Source organism: Pinus tabuliformis, chromosome 4_2 (assembly GCF_031772625.1).
Source record: "Pinus tabuliformis cultivar Carrire ecotype Pingquan chromosome 4_2, CPIR1, whole genome shotgun sequence".
NCBI classification, from domain to species: Eukaryota; Viridiplantae; Streptophyta; class Pinopsida; order Pinales; family Pinaceae; genus Pinus; species Pinus tabuliformis.
In genome coordinates this window covers 1067396208-1067416054 of record NC_142304.1, presented here as the reverse complement: position 1 = coordinate 1067416054, position 19847 = coordinate 1067396208, and positions in this window count along the sequence as shown.

Sequence of the window (19847 nt, the reverse complement as noted above, 5' to 3'; positions counted from 1 at the left end):
AGTGTGCATGAGCAATTATGAAGGTGAAAAGATGTTCACAAGTTGATTTGGTTAACTTCCCCTCATTTCATTTCACCCCCCACTACATACTTACTAATTTCCTCATTATCCCATCATTTCCTAAGAAAATACCCTTTTCCCTTCATTTTCACCTTGTCCTTTGGTTTCACACATTTTCCTAGCAATTTACCCTCCAAACTCATTCTCCTACCCAAAAACCCCTATTCCCTACTGTGAAACCCATTCCCCTTTGAAGAAATCACTTTCCCCTTGTTATTTTCCTATTTTCCCTAGTGTGAAACCCATTTCCCTTTGAAAAAATCATTTTCCCCTTGTAAATTCCCTAAAACCCATAAAACCCCCTTGACCTAAGTCTTTATTCCCCCCTCCGCTTTATAAAGTTAACTCTGCCATACCCATAAAACCCCTTTTAACCTAAGTTTTATTAAAACCTCACATTACTTAACAAACCTCCGCAAATTACTTTTTTCTTGTTATATGAACTCTTTTAACCCACCACCCTTGGTGTTGTTAAATAAACCTCGCTACCGTTAACCTTGGTCCCACTCCATAAACCTGTGCATTGTGTTTTTAACCCACTTGTTCATTAAAATAATTACAAATCCTTTGTAATTATTCCTCGGGCCCTGCTAATCTCTGCCGACTGCCCTCTGTACAGATTTACCGCGCGATAGTCGTCAGATCATCTGCTCCTAGATCTAACAACCCACAGCACTATTGTGCGCTCCCGATCTCCTAGCTTTACCTGCCCCAAAGAACACGAGATTCATGGTTTTGATCAGGCCCCTTGTGGTTACATGGTAGTCACACGTTAATTCGCGTGCCATCGAAGAAAAACCACCCCACAGCCAAAAGCGGTGCAATGAGCCTCCGAAACCGCTCCTTGCGAAGTTCAAAACCATCATTGTTCACTTAACCCCTCTGCGCCAAAATTTAAAAGTTTCCCGTTTAAAACGCCAAAACCCTCAATTTCTCTCTTTTCACCCGTTTACACAATAAAACCTATATAACCCTTCTTGCACCGCCCTGACCCTCTACAACCTATCTTGACCTCTGATTACTATACATACGCTATCCTATTCCCTGAAGCCATTACAACCCTCCCTGTCAGCCTGTGTTTTGCTTAACAATTGTTGTATTTTGGAGGCGATCATATAAAACCTGTTTGTTCCAAATTCTCTCAGGAAATGAATTCAAAAGCCTTTATACAGTTAAAATGCAATTATCATTTACACAAAGCATAAGTCATTTACACAATATTGGTTAAAACAAAGAAGAAATCCTTCACACAGAGACAGTAAATGTTAAACAGATGAGGAAAATAAAGACATACAGTTAAAGGAAAAATAGATGAAATATACAAAAAGATGATCAATATCCAACTACCTGATACTGAGACATGTAAAAACTAAATGATTTATTGATTGAAATACACAGTAAAAACTTGAAATGTACAGTAAAAGTAAAAAGCACAGTAAAAGGTTATTTACAGGTCAACAAGGTCAAAGAGTATAAGATGAGAGTGTATCAGATGAAAGGTCATAAGTAAATAAGACATTTAGTGTGAAGACCAAACAACCAAGCAACTTAAAGGGCAAAATATCAAAGACCAAAGCCAGCAGAACCTAAAAAATAGGGACAGCAAGCAACAATTCAATAGCTGTCTCTATCTTCTTGCATGAAGATATTTCATTTTCCTTGAATAAATCTATTTTTGTAAAAATTTTTTAGGATATTTTGTTAGTTCTACTGTTGTATAAATAACTCTCCTAACGAGTTATTAGAGGTTCACCATTGAACCAGGTTGACCATTGAAGAAGGGTTGCACCCTTGATGAAGCATTTCAAAACACATGATGTACTTGACTTTGACCCTTAATACAAAGCAAAGGATTCTGAATTCAGTTTTACACAGTTTTTGTTTCCTGTAATTTTTTCCAATGTTACACATTATGTTTTTCTTCATATTCTTATGTCTTACAGAGATACCTAGGTAGGAATACTTTTGTCTCAATCTATTCCTATAAGCTTTTGAAGTGATAATCTATAAAGAGAATGGACTAATGGACTATCTGTTTAATTAATTCCCTCTGAATCAATAAATCATCAACATCTTGTTGTAAGCATAAGCATATTCTCTTGAACCTTCTGAACATTATTCAAAGGTTTTCATACTTATGATTACACAATTTTTTGTCTGAAGATTGTGATAATCATATTATTTTTGGTTTTTGATCACCACTATTCAAGCTTTATCACTATGTGAAATTTTATAGCAGCCCTCTGTTTTGGTATTAATATTATTCAAAAGGTTAGGCATTATAGTGTTACACCCGTTTCATTCATTGGTCTTCCAAATTAAAAACAAAACCCCCAAAACAATTATCTTAGATGCTCTGGCTTGATAGCTGACCATTGTCAAGTCAAAGGTACAACACTAACAAACATCAAAGCAAAGAAAAAGTGGAAGTGAAAGTGAAAGAAAAGCAAGTAAGAAAACAAGAAAACAAACAAACAAGTAAACAAATCATATAAGCAAACAAGCATGCGAGCAAACAATTGAAAGAAAACACTACTCCTAGTCCTACACTAATGGTGCATGGGCCTGATCACGTGAAGTGATACTTCCAATGTACCCACCGGTGCATTGGTAGACCTATGTTGATGAAGGCTTGGTCTGCGAGAAATCCGGTTATGCGAACCAGTGAGTAAGAAAGATATAACAATGAAGACAGCCACACTTCGTGTTTCAAAGTGCCCACGGGACATAAGTAAGTGCATGTGCATGACGGACAATCTGTGGACTTGCCATGGTGTTGTGTGACACTATGTGCAACTTTGAAGCATAATCACACTCTTTACTGTGAGATGCAAGAAAACGAAAGAAACAAAGATAACTTGCGTCGCGCACAAGTGCTTGCAATATAAGACTCCTCCAATGCATGAGCGATGGGATCATGCAGTTCGAGTGGAGGAAGTGTGATCAGTGTGTGAGATGGATCTTCAATGCATACAGATGAGTGATGAGGAGCCTTGAGTGATTGAACAATTTCATGATCAAAAGTGAGACTAACTGTTAGGAACTGGTTCCCCTAAGAGTCATTACTGGGCTAAAAGACTAAGTTTTGGGACAAAAAGCCCAAATTTTGTATAAAAAAATGTAAAATCTCCACATTTTGTGGTCGCGAAGCACGAAAATGTAAAGACTCACTAAGGGTTTTTCATCCTTCTTTTGTAAAAGTCATGTTAGCTGTAGAGGATCTACCCATGGGCCACAGACCATGGAATTGTATAAAAAGAAGTGTTAAAAGAGTCTTTTAGTAGTTCAAAGTAAGTTGGAGTCATTGAGGAATCTGCGACGAGCTAAGAGCGAGAGTCTTAGCGTAGGAAGAGGCTATGCAGCTGAGTGTGCAAAGGCCTAGGGTAGAAGTCTGTAGCTAAGTGCGCAGACCCCTACATGTTGTAGGGAAAAGTATCCGACTCGGATGACCCTAACCCACTCTAAGGGTGACAGTTCCTTAGCAACAACTGTAAGACAAACTACTGAAGGTTTACTTCTTTATGAAAGCAAAAGAGAGTGGAGAAAGCACTAACCGTTGCCTTGCGCTTAATGTCGAATCCAAACTCTTCTCTTTGGCCGCTTGCTCCTAGCTCTTTGTCCTTCTGCTCGCCCAGCTACAAGGAGATCCTGCAAAACAACAAAGAAGGAAACTACAAGAGGCATGCAATCATAACTGGTTCATGGATTAGTGTAAACCAAACATGCAATCATCACAATATATAATTGAAACAAGAGCACATAGAAGAACCTCAATAGCTTTTATTAATGTAGAAGAAAAGGTTCTGAGAGGATTACAACCATTGCAGGCTCCAACCCAGCAACACCTCCCAGCAGAAAGAGTTGCTCTTCTTCACCTCTCTCAAACAATCACCCAATAACTCAAGAATGAAACCAACAGCATATCATTACTTTGCACAAAATTCCAGCCTCCTGAGCTCATAGGAGAGAGCTCAATATATAGATGAATTGAGAAAGGATGAGTCAGCTTGCAACTGATGTGTAGCTGCCTTGTGTCCTCTCTCTCTTCAGTTAATCTTTAGTTGATCTTCAGTTCTTGAGTCCACTTGGTGAACCTTGCTTCCACTTGGAGAAACAAAGCCTCTGACTCATCACAAGGCGAAATACCTGATCCAAGTGTCATTTTTGGAAGATTCCAAAGCAATGACTCACAGTGCCACATGTCCAAACTCGCCCAACGCAGGTGGGCTTTGTTCTTCCTGCTTTGCAATGCAAGTACACCATGGAGCAGTTGTGTTTCAGTGCAGAAGCCTAGTGGAGCACCTGCTTTGATTTCAGGATTGCTTGTTTTTGAGTGTTTTCAGGTGGAGAACTGATCTGAGAGCTGTTGGTTTGCTGACCTTGTTCCTCTAGGGGTAGGAACATCATGTTTAGGGAACTTTGGACCCTTGGATTATTGAGAATTCATGCTTGTTGCTGTAAGGCACAAAATTGTCTATAACAGATGCCCCCTAAAGTATGAGGTCGTTTATCGGGTGAAATGCTTTATTGAGAGGATCCGAAGTTCACTCAATCTGCTGAGAAGTGTCCTGTAATAAGATACAATACAATACATTATTTTTCATACATTTTTCATGATCTAGCTGAGGCGGGCATTCCCATGCTCAGCTTTATAAATACATTTTGGTACATAGAACAGACGATCGTCTGATTGTAGACTGATAATTCTCTGCCGAATTTATCATCCTTTTCTGATTGTAGACTGATAATTCTCTGCCGAATTTATCATCTTTCGAAAAGGGTGATCATCTGCTGCAATGATGTACATATCAAATGTCTTTATGTCCTGAATATATATCGCAGCCCGGATGGATGAAACTAGATCCGGGGTCTTCAATCTCTTCCGATCTTCACTCGATGTACAAGTCGATCCATGTGAGAATTTCTTGAAGTCGAACATGGAAAGACATCGCTTGATTACCGGTCAATGATGTAAACCGTTAACAAGCGCGAGAGGAATCACCGATAAGGATGATGACCCTCAAGGTACGGCAGTACAATCTACATGGTGGGAATAAAGGACTTGGCGTCGACCACCATGCAAAATCTTCTGGTCGAAGGTCATTGATGTATACCTGTCGCCGGAAGTGAGAAACTTGCCATTGAGGCATGCAAGCTTCAAAGTACTGAGGGGGGTGTTCCTAGATCAACTCCTTGGATAATGAGCTGATGTCGACAAGGAGCGATCCGTCAAAGGAGGGCCTTAATGAATCCAACATCAGTGACACGGAATGGAGCTAGTGATTGTGATGAGGTGAAAACAAACTGTGATGTATGATTCAGGGCGGCGGTCATGAAGTGGATGAAGGATAATGTATGGAAGTGGGTGGAACACGGTTGACTCTTTACAGAACCACATCTCTTGAACATATAACGACACTGATGTGATGGATTGGTAGCATTACCCCAATTGTGGATGGTGTGGCGAGGACCATGATTCTGCGACCGGTGAATGAAACAACCCAACCCGATGCGGTACGGAGGACAAAGTGTCATGTTCAAGAGCGACTTGCTACCATTAATGCTGTGAGGTTCTCCCAATTTTTCCCCAGTCATTGCTGACCAGTACCTCTTTATTTTTGTCAAGCTTGAGGAGGATAACATATGCTTGTTCTATAACCTGCCCTTCGGGCAAGCCCATCGCTATGTTTTAACGAGCCTAGCGATAGGGAAACTCGTTCTCGTCTAAAGACAAGTTTGTCGCTATTTAATCATTTTAACGAGTCTAACGACAAGGAAAACTCAGTTCTTTTCACTTTTAGAGAGTCTGAAAAGGTACGAAAAGTTAACTCCACAATTCCTTTTTCGTCTTCTAATCCCTTAAGTCCGAAAAAGTATAAAACAATACAGAAGGGATGAATTTTCGATTTGCTTTAACGAGCCGAACAAAACAAGTGCTCGATCTTTTTGTGCAATAATCCCTCTTTTTGTGCAAACTTTTCATATTTTACGAGTCAGTGAAAAGAGCTCAAAGAAGACTCGTCTTTTGAGGAACGAGTGATGAACAGGGCTAGCAGCAGATTCCAGGTACAGGTTGGAATTCTCCAATCATGGCAGTGTCACAAGGATGGCTAAGTGAAATCACTCTTCGCAGCTATTCCTCAAAAAGGGTAAACACACATATGGAGGTGAACGATTGGCCAAATGAACGGATGGAGGTGATGGCATATATACACGACCAAAGGTTTTTACTATGGCTTTCAAAGGTTACATTTCTCGAGGTTGTTTACCGGTTCATTTTTTCTGGGTGAGCTTGAACTATTAGGGAAAGATTGCTCACAATTTATGTTTATTTTTTAACGAGCATGAACTCCGCACAAAAACTGCTCGATTCTCGTGTTTATTTTTTAACGAGCATGAACATTGCTAAAACTGCTCGATGATGCCCCCAGCATAATAATAATGCAGATGAGGCGCATGCCTCCTAAATCATAAAGGGGACATTTCATTTTTTAATGAGGTTGACATCGTAAGAACTATCCTCTTTTACTCTTTATTTCATTTTTTAAACGAGGTTGACTTGAGAAAGGAACTATCCTCGAAACTTTTAGATCCATTAAAAATAGAAGGCCTCATATTCCGTTGCACCCATTTCTGCAAGATTACTCGGCGGTGGTGGGGCAAAAGTGCCCATTAAAGAAGGGCCTTTTAGGAAAATTACTCCGATATATGGGAGATGATGATTGCCTCCATGGATCAATGGAACGCTTCTTGTGTTGGATGGCGGCTCAACTTCTGTCGAAGTTGTTGTCGAACTGCCTGTTCGACTTTTTCTTTCACCATTCAACGGCTGTGGATTCCCACGGCTTTTATTTAATGTTGAAATTAAAGCATCATCATGGCGCTTAAAACTTGACAACATCATAACTTGTGATGGGGAAGCATTTCCACTGTCAACCAGGTTTTGACTTGGGTCGGGAAAAGGATCAGTCAATACGGCTGGAGTATGCGGATTCTTTACGAACCTTTTAAACTCAGCTTTGTACGGGCAATCTGCCGTCCGATGATCGTCGTCACATATTTGACACGGAAACCGTTTCCTATTCCCAGGAGGGTTTGAAGAATTTTTCTTAGGGGATGACCCACCTTGTTTATTCTTCCTCCCTTTGTTTTGATTCTTCTTGCTTCCTGGTTGATTGGTTTCTTTGCCCCTATCTGTCGATACGGCATTTACTTCCGAAGCAAGAACTTCTTCATGCGCATTTTGATTCGAATCCTTACGGGCCTTCTTTTGATTGGTCCTTTTCGGATTCGTGTTTGCTGTGCCAATCACTCCATCGCCGGCATGAGAGTCACTGTTCGATTTAGGAGGAGGAGGGATTGAAAATTCCGGTCTAGGGGCGTCTGGTATTTTGTCATAGAGCGTGCCGGACTGAGTATATACTAAATCCAACTATTGTGCACGAGCGATAACTTGCTCTTCTGTTACGACTCCTCCCTTTTCTACATCTTCCGTTATAGCCGGAAGTAATGACTTGATAAACCACTCAGCTAAAAGATGATCAGGAACGTATGTTTTAACCATTCTTCGTCGACGTCGCCACTCATGTATATGATCCGATATATGAGTTGCGGTTGTCTGTTTGAAGTTAGTCAATATTTCTGTTCCCGTTTCGTACCTTATTGGTAATTGAAAGTGGGTCAAGAATGTTGTGGCAAGGGAGCCAAAATTGTCGAACGAAGCTCTAGGTAATTCTATATACCATTTTGCCGCCGGACCTGTCAATGTCCTCTGAAAGAGGCGAAGCCTTATCGAATCATCATTCAAAGTGTTCGACGAACACCATAGATGAAATGTCATCACATGATTCGACGGGTCTTCGCCTGGATTTCCATTGAATTTAGGAATGTCGGATGGAAGTTTGTGCGGAATCACTGGCCACCAATGGGCGTAAGCAATTGGATCGTTTGTTAACCGATGTAAATCAGGCAAATCTAAAGTTGCCACGAATGGTAACTGCTGGTTCAAGTTAGGTGAAGCGTAACCAGGATACGATGGAATCGCCTGAACAGTCGGTCTTTGCATACCAGCATAATGGAGTTGATGTTGGTATGATGAATACGGTTGATGGACTTGACCACTATAAAGTGGTTGATTTTGACCATTTTGAATATATGGTTGTCCAGTATTCGCAAATATTTGCTGTTCAGAACCTTGGTACACTTGTTGGAATTGTGGCTGTTGGTATTGCATTATCCACGGTTGCGACACCATGGGTTGTTGCGCTACACTAACCATTGGACCAAGATGTGCGGTAGTTGTACCCAATTGTACTTGTGTTGTCCCACCAGTAGGTGATTGTGGTTGGGTTGCAGGGTCAAGGGGCTGTTGCATGAGAACCTGAGCAATCTGAGGTTGACATACAACAGGCATTGTTTGAACTTGCGACACGGTCACAATAGCCGGTGTAGTTGGGATGTTTGTCATAGGTACACACTGTTGCATAGAATATACAACTCTCGGTGGCTGGGATAGCATAGGTACCCAACTACTCGTTGCAATTCTGCCATAACTTGAATAAGGTTGAGAGCTCCCGTATGGGTACTGCCCCCCATACAGTAGCAACCTAGAACTCAAGGCAACTGCCTGTTTTGGAGGACTGGATGGCCTAATTAGATTCCCAAAAGGGTCAATTTGATGAGTCTCACCATGAGAGTTACCAGACATTACTCCAGAACAAACAGGAACAGACCATACTGTCGAGGTAGTCTCTTGGTGGACTCCTTCTAGCGACTGCGAGCTAGTTGGGACAGATGGTATGCCAGCGAACATTGTTGGATTTACAGTAGGTAATTCTGCCGTCGCCGTGTCATTCGACACAGTCCTAGATGTCGATGGTTGTTCAGTCATTTTTAGTCTATCCAATTGATCACCTAGTGATTCTACAGGAACTTCCACTGGTGATGGACAAACTTCTGTTGTAGCAGGAAATAGAGTGACCCCTACTCCAAATTGAATTGGAGTGGATACTTGCGGTTCTTCTATAATTTCCTCTATCGCAATCAGACCAGGTGGAAGAGGAAGACCGTCAGGTCCGTAAAAGATTTCCGGTGCCGAAGAAGGGGTTGTATCGACCGCGACGGATGTTTGAGGAACAAAACTCTCTGGACCGGTTACAACTGGAACTGGTTCAGTCATACAAGTATTTGCCCCCAGACTAGGATCAATATTACTGTCCCTCTGTGGCGATTGAACTTCTTCGATTGAGGCAGGGTTTCCGGAAATGTTTGGAGTGACCAGAATCTCAGATGTTGTTGGAACGCTTGTTCTAACTTTTAAAGGAGATTTTGAACTGGTTCGACGAGCTCGCTTTGTCCGGATTGTTTTCAATTCCGGAGACAAAGACGGTTGACTCGCAAGCCTCCGAGAATGACGGATATTCAATTGACTTTCTTCCACGATTGTGGATTACTCGATCAACTAAAATATAAAGGGGAAAATTTGTGTTTCCGATTTGAATGAATTTTATTAGACGCTTTTAAACATAACTTTGCTTTTTCATGTTTTAAGAGTCGAGAAAAAGCTAAAGATGACTCTAGTCGCCTTCGATGTATTAACGAGCCCGAAGTGACAAATGCTCGGTTGGACCTTTTCAGTTATAGAGTTTGAAAAGGGCCAAAAGAAACTGCTCTGGAGATCTAGGCAGAGGGTGTGCCAAACCTTTCGCGAAACCACAGAATACGTTTTACGGTACGGGTGGTCGATCTTCGTGAATGCTATGTTCACTGCATCGCGATCAGTAGGGCGGCTGACACGGCTTCCTATGGATAAAGGATAATTTCCTATAGGGGTATCCCAATATATACGCGACGGTACGTGGGAGCACAAGTCCGTATTAGTGCCACCGACTCTCAGGAGGAATCACCCACCTTCATAGAGATCGACAGTCACTATGTTTAACGACGCCGGAACACGTCTCTACCTAGACCTCTAGATGTTTGCGTTATGTTTCAAATGCGTTGTTAGGTTCATTCAGTATATTTTAAGTTGATCTTTTTTAAAGTTTGCCTTTCAAGGTTCACCACGAGATGTATATGACAAATTCCTAAATGCAGCCTAAGATGAGAAGCAAGCTTTTTCAAATCTTTTTGACTGATGAAAATCTTAACTACTGAGGGAGAAGAAAGGCAAATTCTTTTCACACAGTTCATACAGCACAAACTAATGCACTTTCTCCTAAATCATCATGCAAACTTTTTCAAATGAAAAATGCACAATGCATGTATTTTCTTTTCCCTTTCTTAATGTGGATGGATACAAAAAGAAAGTGGTTATATAACCTTGATTTCGATTTAAAGCAAAAGTAAACAAGCTTGTCCAACAATCAAAAGACACCTTAAGATTCACTTGCTTAATCACTGGAAATACATGAAATCAAACCATACTAACGAAAGTAAAAAGACTAATCAGCTATGGACAACAAGCAAGTTAACTCTTTAGACCAGCAAAATGCCTAACACAGGTTCAGATCTAAGAGGCCAAAAGCATGACTAGTTTACTCTTCGTTATGGGAAATTGTAAATGAATAAGAAATACAAAGAACAAGTACAATTTCGTTATATAATAGAGGCGGAATGATGGCAAATAATATTGGTTTCAAAACAAGTACAAGACTGACACTTAGCAGCAAATCTAAGTGAAAACAGGCAAGAGAAAAGAGGAAACCCCAAATGCACTAAGCAAATTTGGGCCAACGCAGGCTTTGCACAGCCAGTCTGGCTCTCAGCGCAGGTAGCCCCTTCGGGACCTGCGTTGCAAAGCAGGTAGCCTGTGTACTACCTGCTCTGGAAAACGAGAGTTGCGTTTTCACAGTTTCCGGGTCATAATTTTCTCAAAAATGCACGGTTTTTGCTCAAATCAGAGACATTCAGTCAAGCACATTCAAAGGGATGATTTAGAAGGTGCAAAGCTATCACTAAGAGCTTACAAGGATCTTTGTAGATCAGCTCTTCAAATCATGAACTTGCTCAGAAATGAGCCAGAGTAGCTGCCCCTCTACTTCGCTTTTGATATAGTCAAAAGCTTTTCGATTCAGTACTCTTTGGTTCAGGAAATGGATAGCAAATATACTACAAACACAATCAAACGGATACGCTCCCCAGCGGAGTCGCCAGTTTGTTGTAGGGAAAAGTATCCGACTCGGATGACCCTAACCCACTCTAAGGGTGACAGTTCCTTAGCAACAACTGTAAGACAAACTACTGAAGGTTTACTTCTTTATGAAAGCAAAAGAGAGTGGAGAAAGCACTAACTATTGCCTTGCGCTTAATGTCGAATCCAAACTCTTCTCTTTGGCCGCTTGCTCCTAGCTCTTTGTCCTTCTGCTCGCCCAGCTACAAGGAGATCCTGCAAAACAACAAAGAAGGAAACTACAAGAGGCATGCAATCATAACTGGTTCATGGATTAGTGTAAACCAAACATGCAATCATCACAATATATAATTGAAACAAGAGCACATAGAAGAACCTCAATAGCTTTTATTAATGTAGAAGAAAAGGTTCTGAGAGGATTACAACCATTGCAGGCTCCAACCCAGCAACACCTCCCAGCAGAAAGAGTTGTTCTTCTTCACCTCTCTCAAACAATCACCCAATAACTCAAGAATGAAACCAACAGCATATCATTACTTTGCACAAAATTCCAGCCTCCTGAGCTCATAGGAGAGAGCTCAATATATAGATGAATTGAGAAAGGATGAGTCAGCTTGCAACTGATGTGTAGCTGCCTTGTGTCCTCTCTCTCTTCAGTTAATCTTTAGTTGATCTTCAGTTCTTGAGTCCACTTGGTGAATCTTGCTTCCACTTGGAGAAACAAAGCCTCTGACTCATCACAAGGTGAAATACCTGATCCAAGTGTCATTTTTGGAAGATTCCAAAGCAATGACTCACAGTGCCACATGTCCAAACTCGCCCAACGCAGGTGGGCTTTGTTCTGCCTGCTTTGCAACGCAGGTACACCATGGAGCAGTTGTGTTTCAGCGCAGAAGCCTAGTGGAGCACCTGCTTTGATTTCAGGATTGCTTGTTTTTGAGTGTTTTCAGGTGGAGAACTGATCTGAGAGCTGTTGGTTTGCTGACCTTGTTCCTCTAGGGGTAGGAACATCATGTTTAGGGAACTTTGGACCCTTGGATTATTGACAATTCATGCTTGTTGCTGTAAGGCACAAAATTGTCTATAACACTACAACTGGGTGCACAGGGAAGATAGAGTCTGTATTGAAAATCTAAATCATCAATAAAGAGAAGTAATCTGAAATTACTGTGTATTTTTCCTCGATGGATCACATGTGATTATGTTATGTTAAGTTCTGGGTTTATGTTATAATGCTAATTTGATGCACGAATGAATATGTTTATATCTATTATATGAATGCAAATGGGGGTATATGTTTACATGAAGATAATCTTAATTGCATGGCAAAGCTGGCGAACCCTTAATATAATTCAAGAAATTATACACTAACACAGTAACAAAGGCATGTAAGTACCTAAGCCACTGGGTAGGGTTGCGCGAAGGACGATCGTATACCTTCACAAGGGTTCTAAGAGATGGAAGAGAAAGTACATCGATAAGCCCTAAATGCTTATCGATATGTGGGAAGGAAGGGTTTAAGGTATAAAACCAACATCACGACCATCTCAAGGTGCAGAAACTTGGTTTCTGCATCCTCCCATACTACTTTAGGTAAGACTTCGGTCCGCACTCCGCGGATTGATGCCTAAAGGGCCAGTAGTGTAGGGATTTTCTTGGCTAACTAATGTTGAACCTAGGTCAGGGCCCATCAAGCCAACAAATGGTTTCGTTGCCGGGACCGGGATCTGCATAATGAGATGTGTGATGTCGCATCATTGGAATCCAACTAAGAAGGAGATTGAAGACTTGTTGGATAGGAAGATCCATGAATTCGTGGTGCAAGAAAACAGGAATCCATGATTGACAAAGGAACAATGGTTGGACATATATCTATACACAAAAATTCACGAAATCTTCTTTTGTTCTTTCCAGTTTCAATTATACAAGTGGATCGCGAAGTTGGCAGACAACCAGGGAAGGTGGAGGCTTGCCAATCCAATTGTCTGGACCCGGAGTCAGTGCAGATATTGGAAACCTCTAAAGATAAGATTCTCTTGATACTTCGATCAGCTATAGCGAAGCAGAGCGCCGCTTCTTCAAAGGACCATGAGGTAAGTATTTGAAATCTATAAATACTTGGATTAAGATGCTCTTGTGTGAAAAGCGGGTCATGCAGTTATCTTGATGTTTGGAGCTACGCGAAGTGGAAGGTCTTTCAGGGATGGAAAAAGAAAAGGTCATGAGTATAGCTCGTTGATTGAGCCTCCTTTGAGTGATGATGAAGGAGCAGTGCAGTGTTCTCCACTGAGTGCTATTTAATTGATAAGACAAGGGTTCCAGTGAATACCTACACTGCCTCCATCCTCATCCCATCCATCCACACTACTTCCATCCTCACCTCCACCACTCACCCCATCGCCCACACCACCGCCACCTCCACCACTATTCAATATGGCAAACTCCATAAAGCTACCTATATTCAAGGGTGTAGGAAATGAAGATTCGGACTAGTTTTGGTTCATCGCAAAGGCTGTATGGGAAGCTCAGGGTATCACGGACGATCAAATGAAGAAAGCAACGCTAGTTACTACTTTGCAGGATCGTGCACTAACATGGTACATTAAGTATAGTACTGATAACCCAACGTCTGTGTTGGCAGATATCCAGACCGCGCTGAATAGGGAATTCAGTAGACCTAAGTCTCAAGTGTAATAAGTTGTGGGATTCAAGGAGATCATGATGAAGCCTGGGGAGATGCATGTTGGCATTATGATATAGGTGTTGTCCTTGATGGCAACGCACTTAAATGACAGTTCACTGTGTAGTAGGTCAACAACAAAGGATTATAGATCAGACTCCAATGAATGAAGAAAGAGAGGTATACGCAAGTTCACCTTGTCCAAGAAGCGTATACATGCAAGTTAACAGAACAAAAGGAGCGTATAACGTATACACACAATTTCACAAGAGGAAAAGTGCGTACATCTTGGAAAACCAAGTTTTTGGTCCAAGATATTTTGATCCAAAGTATTTGGTCTGAGGTATTTGGTCCAAGGTATTGACCCTAGGTATTTGGTCCAAGGTATTGGTCCTAAGTGGCTTTAGTCCAAGATATTGAGAAAGGGCTAAGAGTATATAAGGAGGAGAAGATCATTAGGCAAAGTGTGCAAGCAATAAGATTCTAAGGAATACTTCTATCTGAAGTATATTTTATGTTACAGGGTTGTGTTTGGGACTGGATCTAAAATATTTATGTGCACCTTGAGTTCAATGTTGAATCAAGATCATGAGACATGAAATAACTTATTCTTGAATGATCTCATATTGGTTGAGACTAGATCTAATGCTTTGTGCCTATTTTTTCTCATTATCTATCAAGATCTGGGTTTGTCTGAAGTCTGGAATTTCCGCAAAGTTCTAAGTCAATATTTGTAGATCTGTACGCAGGTTCATCTCGGCCAAAGAGCATATACACGCAGGTTCGGTTCTTTCAAGTAGCATATACAAAAGAAAAGCTTCTTTTTCAGATTTGACTGAACTATCTGATCAAATTTTGTTGTTTTACTGTTGTCTATCAATGAAGTCTTCTTAGATCTGAATGTAAAACTAAATACATAAGGAGGATGGAATTTGATTGATTGATTGTATAAGTGAGAAGAAGTGATCTCTGTACCTGCCTATGTAAAGCTCTGAAAGTTGACAGTAGATATTCAATATATTGATAGTTGGTACAAACTTGATTCAAAAGTTTATGTTTTTAGTAGTTTTGAAGGTATACACGTTCAATTAACGGAAGTAGCATATACACGCAGTTTGGGGGCAACCAAGTAGCGTATGCATTCTAATGCATGATTTTTGAGATTACAACTGTTTCTGAATGATGATGTAGGGTTATGGGTTCAATACAATGTTTTGGTGTCAGTGATCTAATTGTTTAGATTAACTGAATATTGGTTGATGCAGTTTAAGTTTAAAAGCTTTGATGGGTCCATTGTGAAAATTTTATGAAACGCGGCCTTCAAATTGTGGTGTTGTGATCCAAGAGTATCCAGTCTGAAAATTCATGAAACAAGCTCCCTGGTGAAAGAGTGGAGTTTTCTGTAGGCTGGCACCTACGTACTAGTAAACATATTGGCTAGTACAAGAGCTAGGGGGTTGTATCTCCCTTCCAGTAGAAGTTGGAGAATGAGAGAAGGTTGTAAGCTTCTGCAGGTAGAAGCCTACATACTGGTATGAGTCTGCACTAGTAGAAGATTGTAAACAGATTTTCTTATTATTAAAAGAAGACAGAGACGACAACAGCAAGTGGCTTTTACTCACATTGGGTTTCCACCTTAAATCTTGGTGTTCATGTATGTTTCTTATGTGTGATGCTTTATTCTGCTTTTACTGCACTGTCTAATAAATCTCTGATATACTGGTTTAAGCTCAACACATGATAATTGTCTAAATCACAAGTTCTCTGCATATACATTGGTTTATTTAAGTACAGTCACGTGTATGCGATAGTTCACTTCACTGAAGTAGCGTATATAAATATGTTTGGGAAATAAAATTATTGATCTGATAATACTGATTCACCCCCCTCTTAGTATTATTTCCAACAATTGGTATCAGAGCAGGTCCTTCAGAAGAAGCTTGATTGCTTCAAGGGAGATCCATCAACATGAACAATTAAGAAAGCATGGGATCCATCAGACCGCCAATCTTTGATGGAAGCAACTTTGTTTATTGGAAAATAATAACCACAGCCTATCTACAATCACTTGGAATAGATGTCTGGGAAATTGTGGAAGGAGGATATACATTTCCAACAGCAATTCCTATAGATGTGGCAGGTAAAAAGAAATATGAAACCAATGCCAAAGCTGTCAATACTTTATTGGGAAGTCTATCACAATCAGAGTTTGTCAAAGTCATGCAGCTCAAATCAGCCAAAGAAATATGGGACAAAATCGTTCTGAGCTACGAAGGGGACTCTCAGGTAAAACGTGCTAAACTTCAAACTCTCAGAATTCAGTATGAAACTCTTAAGATGCATAGTGATGAAAGTATAGCTAGTTACTTCTTACGTATATATGAGATTGTCAATTGTATGAAGAATCTAGGTGAAGAAATAAAGGAAGTTACCTTAATTGAGAAAGTTTTGAGATCCTTGTCTGCTAAATTTGAATCCAAAGTATTTTCCATAGAAGAAAAGTAGGATCTGCAGAATATCACTATGACACAACTTCACGAAATCTTAACTGCCTTCGAGATGAGAAAAGGAGGACCATCAAATATGAGAGAAGCTGCATTTAAAGCTTTAGTGTCAGGCCAAGCAGTAACTCCACAAAACAAAAACTGATTCGTATATTCATTCACTCAGGTAGGTATGTTATATACATGAGGGAGAGACTGTTTAGTTCATCTCCCGATGATTGCTCACATTTCTCATTTATTTATTTACAGATATTTACCCAATCACAAGGATTAGGTGTCAACATTCCCCCCCTTAATCTGAAGGGATGTTGGTGAGTCCAAGCATCGTTTTGAATCTTCAAGCTTTTCTCTTCCAAGCGCTTTGGTGAAGATGTCTGCAATTTGCTCAGTTTTGGAACAATGACGGAGATGGATTGTTTTGGCCTCAACATGATGTCGAATCAGATGATATTTTGTATTGATGTGCTTTGTTCGATCATGGAACTTTGGGTTCTTGGCCAACTTTATTGCAGAGGTGTTGTCAATCATGAGTGGAGTTGATTGTACTTGTTTTACCTGCAAATCTTCAAGAATTTTCCTGAGCCACACAATTTCTTTTGTTGCTTCAGCTGCTGCCATGTATTCTGCTTCTATTGTGGAATCTACTGGTACTGATTGTTTGCGCGATCTCCAGGAGATAGCTCCTGATCCAAGACTAATAACATATCCTGAAGTAGATACCCCAGTTTCTTTGTCTCCATCGAACTCCGAATCAGAGTATCTGATCAAGCTGAAGTCATCCACCTGTGTGTACTTGATTCCAAAGTCTTGAGTTCCCTTCAAGTACTTTAGAACTCTTTTTGCAGCAGACCAATGTCCCTCACAAGGCTTTTGCATAAACCTGGAGAGGATTCCAACAACAAATGAAATGTCTAGTCTGGTAGTAGTTAGGTAGTTGAGACTTCCTACAAGTTGTCTATACTTTTTTGCATCCTCAAATTCCTTTCCTTCAATAGATGTGAGCTTTAAGTTTTGTTCCATTGGAGTAGTAAGAGGATTGCACTCTGTCATGCCAAACCTGTTCAACAAATCTCCAATGTATTTCTTTTGAGAAAGAAATATGGACTTTGGATGTTGGGTTACTTCAATGCCAAGATAGTAATGAACATAGCCCAAATCAATCATTTCAAAACTTTTCCCCAATTCCTTCTTTATGGATGCAATGTAGCTTTCATTGTTCCCTGTCATTAAAAGATCATCTACATATACCACAAGATATACAACTGTTTTTCCAACTTTCTTGACAAATAAAGTTGCATCATCAAGATCAAAATGTTTGAAATTGAGTTTCAAAAGATGCTCAGTTAGTTTTTCATACCAGGCTCGCGGTGCTTGTTTGAGGCCATACAAGGACTTCACAAGTTTGCATACTTTATGTTCATGTCCTTTCACAACAAAACCTTCAGGCTGGGACATAAAAACATTCTCTTTTAGATCTCCATTCAAGAAAGCAGTTTTTACATCCATTTGATGGACTTTCCAACCGTTCTGAGCTGCTAGTGCAAAGAGTGTTTGGATGGTAGCCCATTTTGTTGTGGGGGAAAAAGTCTCCTCATAATCGACCCCTTCCTTCTGTGCAAAACCTTTTGCCACAAGCCTAGCTTTGTGCTTGTCAAGTGAGCCATCAAATTTGTACTTGTTCTTGTAGACCCACTTGCAGCCAATTGGTTTGGTTCCAAATGGAGGATCAACCAGCTTCCAAGTGCCGTTCTTTATGAGGGCATCATACTCCTTTTGCATCACTTCTTTCCATTCATCATGAGAAGCAGCTTCTTTGAAGGAAGTTGGTTCAAAATCTGTAGACAAGTTCAATTCACAATCATAAGAAACATCCATATCAGCAGGTGAATTAGAGTCATCTACATCACCTCCATTTTGTCGGTTTGAATTTCTGGTTCCTGTTTTTCCAATTTCATCAGGATGAACACTTTCAAGTGTCTTCATAAGCCACTTTGGGGGACCTTTCTAAGATGGTCCAGGCTGCTCTTTTGATTGAGTTGGGACTGAATCAAGATTGAGTCTCCCAATTCTATCAATTACATCACTTAAAGCATCATCTGTTGTTGGAGTTTCATGCGGGGGAGAGTGTTCTTCAGAAGAAGATTCCACATGTTGATCTAGTATAGGAATTCCCCCTTCAAGATGTGGAATCTGATTATCAAATTCTTCAAATGATTTTGTTTTTGTGAATCTATCCAAGCGATCAAGTTGCCACTCAACAACATTGTCAGTTTTGGATGATTCAAGAAAAATTACATCTCTAGATACAACAAATGATCCGGATTTAAACAGGAACGCAAAAAATTACAGAGATAACCATATACACAAAGATGCAGCGGAAATAATACTTCATTTCATTAATGGAAAATACTGAAATATGCTTACAGACAGAAATGGAAATAAACTAGCTAGGGCGATGGTAGCTTATCTCTGAGAAGAGATGTGATGGCTACATGCCTCTGAACTATGTTACAATGAGGCTCGAAGGCCTATTTATTGTTGAGAAACAATGGAAAAACCCTTAACATTCCAAAACCTAACCCTAGGAGATGAAACGCCAAACTGTGGGCCCCGTTTGGGGGTAAGTTGGTACATCAACTTCCCGGGGTCGTAACTTTGGCATATGATCTCCGTTTGACGCGTACAATAGCTCATTAGAAAGATCTATCCGAGCACTATCATTGTTGGAACGGGCAACACCAGTCCATATTCCATGGACTTGTGTTGCCCCTGGATTCCCCAAAAAACGTCGTTTAGGGCCTCAAAACGGCTCCGGAAGTTCAGGACCCGAAAAACTGCTAAAAATAGTAAGTTGTACTACAATTAAGGAAACTGAAAATGCTGAGAAAGACAATGGTGGGGGTCCAGGTGGACTTGGCAGGTGGCCACCAATATCCACCTGGATCATTCCTCCCCCCTTAGGAAGCAATGGTCCCCATTGCGTTGAGCTCCTCCATGAGATGAGGAAACTTCTGCTGAACTTGTTCCCTGGTGAGCCACTTGCGCTGCTGAAGGAGTTGGCCCGCTTTGACAACTCGATACAGTTGGATATTCTATTGGCGAGTGTTCTTGATCTATGTGTCCATGATCCGATCAGTTGCAGCTTGTTCCATGCAATCTGGATTTTATTCTGTGGGTTTGAGCTGTTCTGCAATGTCCGATGTGTCTAGCAATGGTGGAAAGTATGGCCGAAGGCGGTCCACATTGAATACTGGGTGTAAGCCAAGGAATGGGGGAATGCTGAGCTCAAATGCATTGTCTCCCATAGCCTTAGTTATGGTGTAAGGACCATATCGGAGTGGTCTCAATTTCCGATAGGCTCCAGTAAGGCGTTCCTTTTGCAAATGCAAGCAGACTTTGTCGCCCACCTGAAACTTGTGTGGCACCCGATGTTGATCATGTCGCTGCTTGTACTTGGCATTTGATTTCTCAA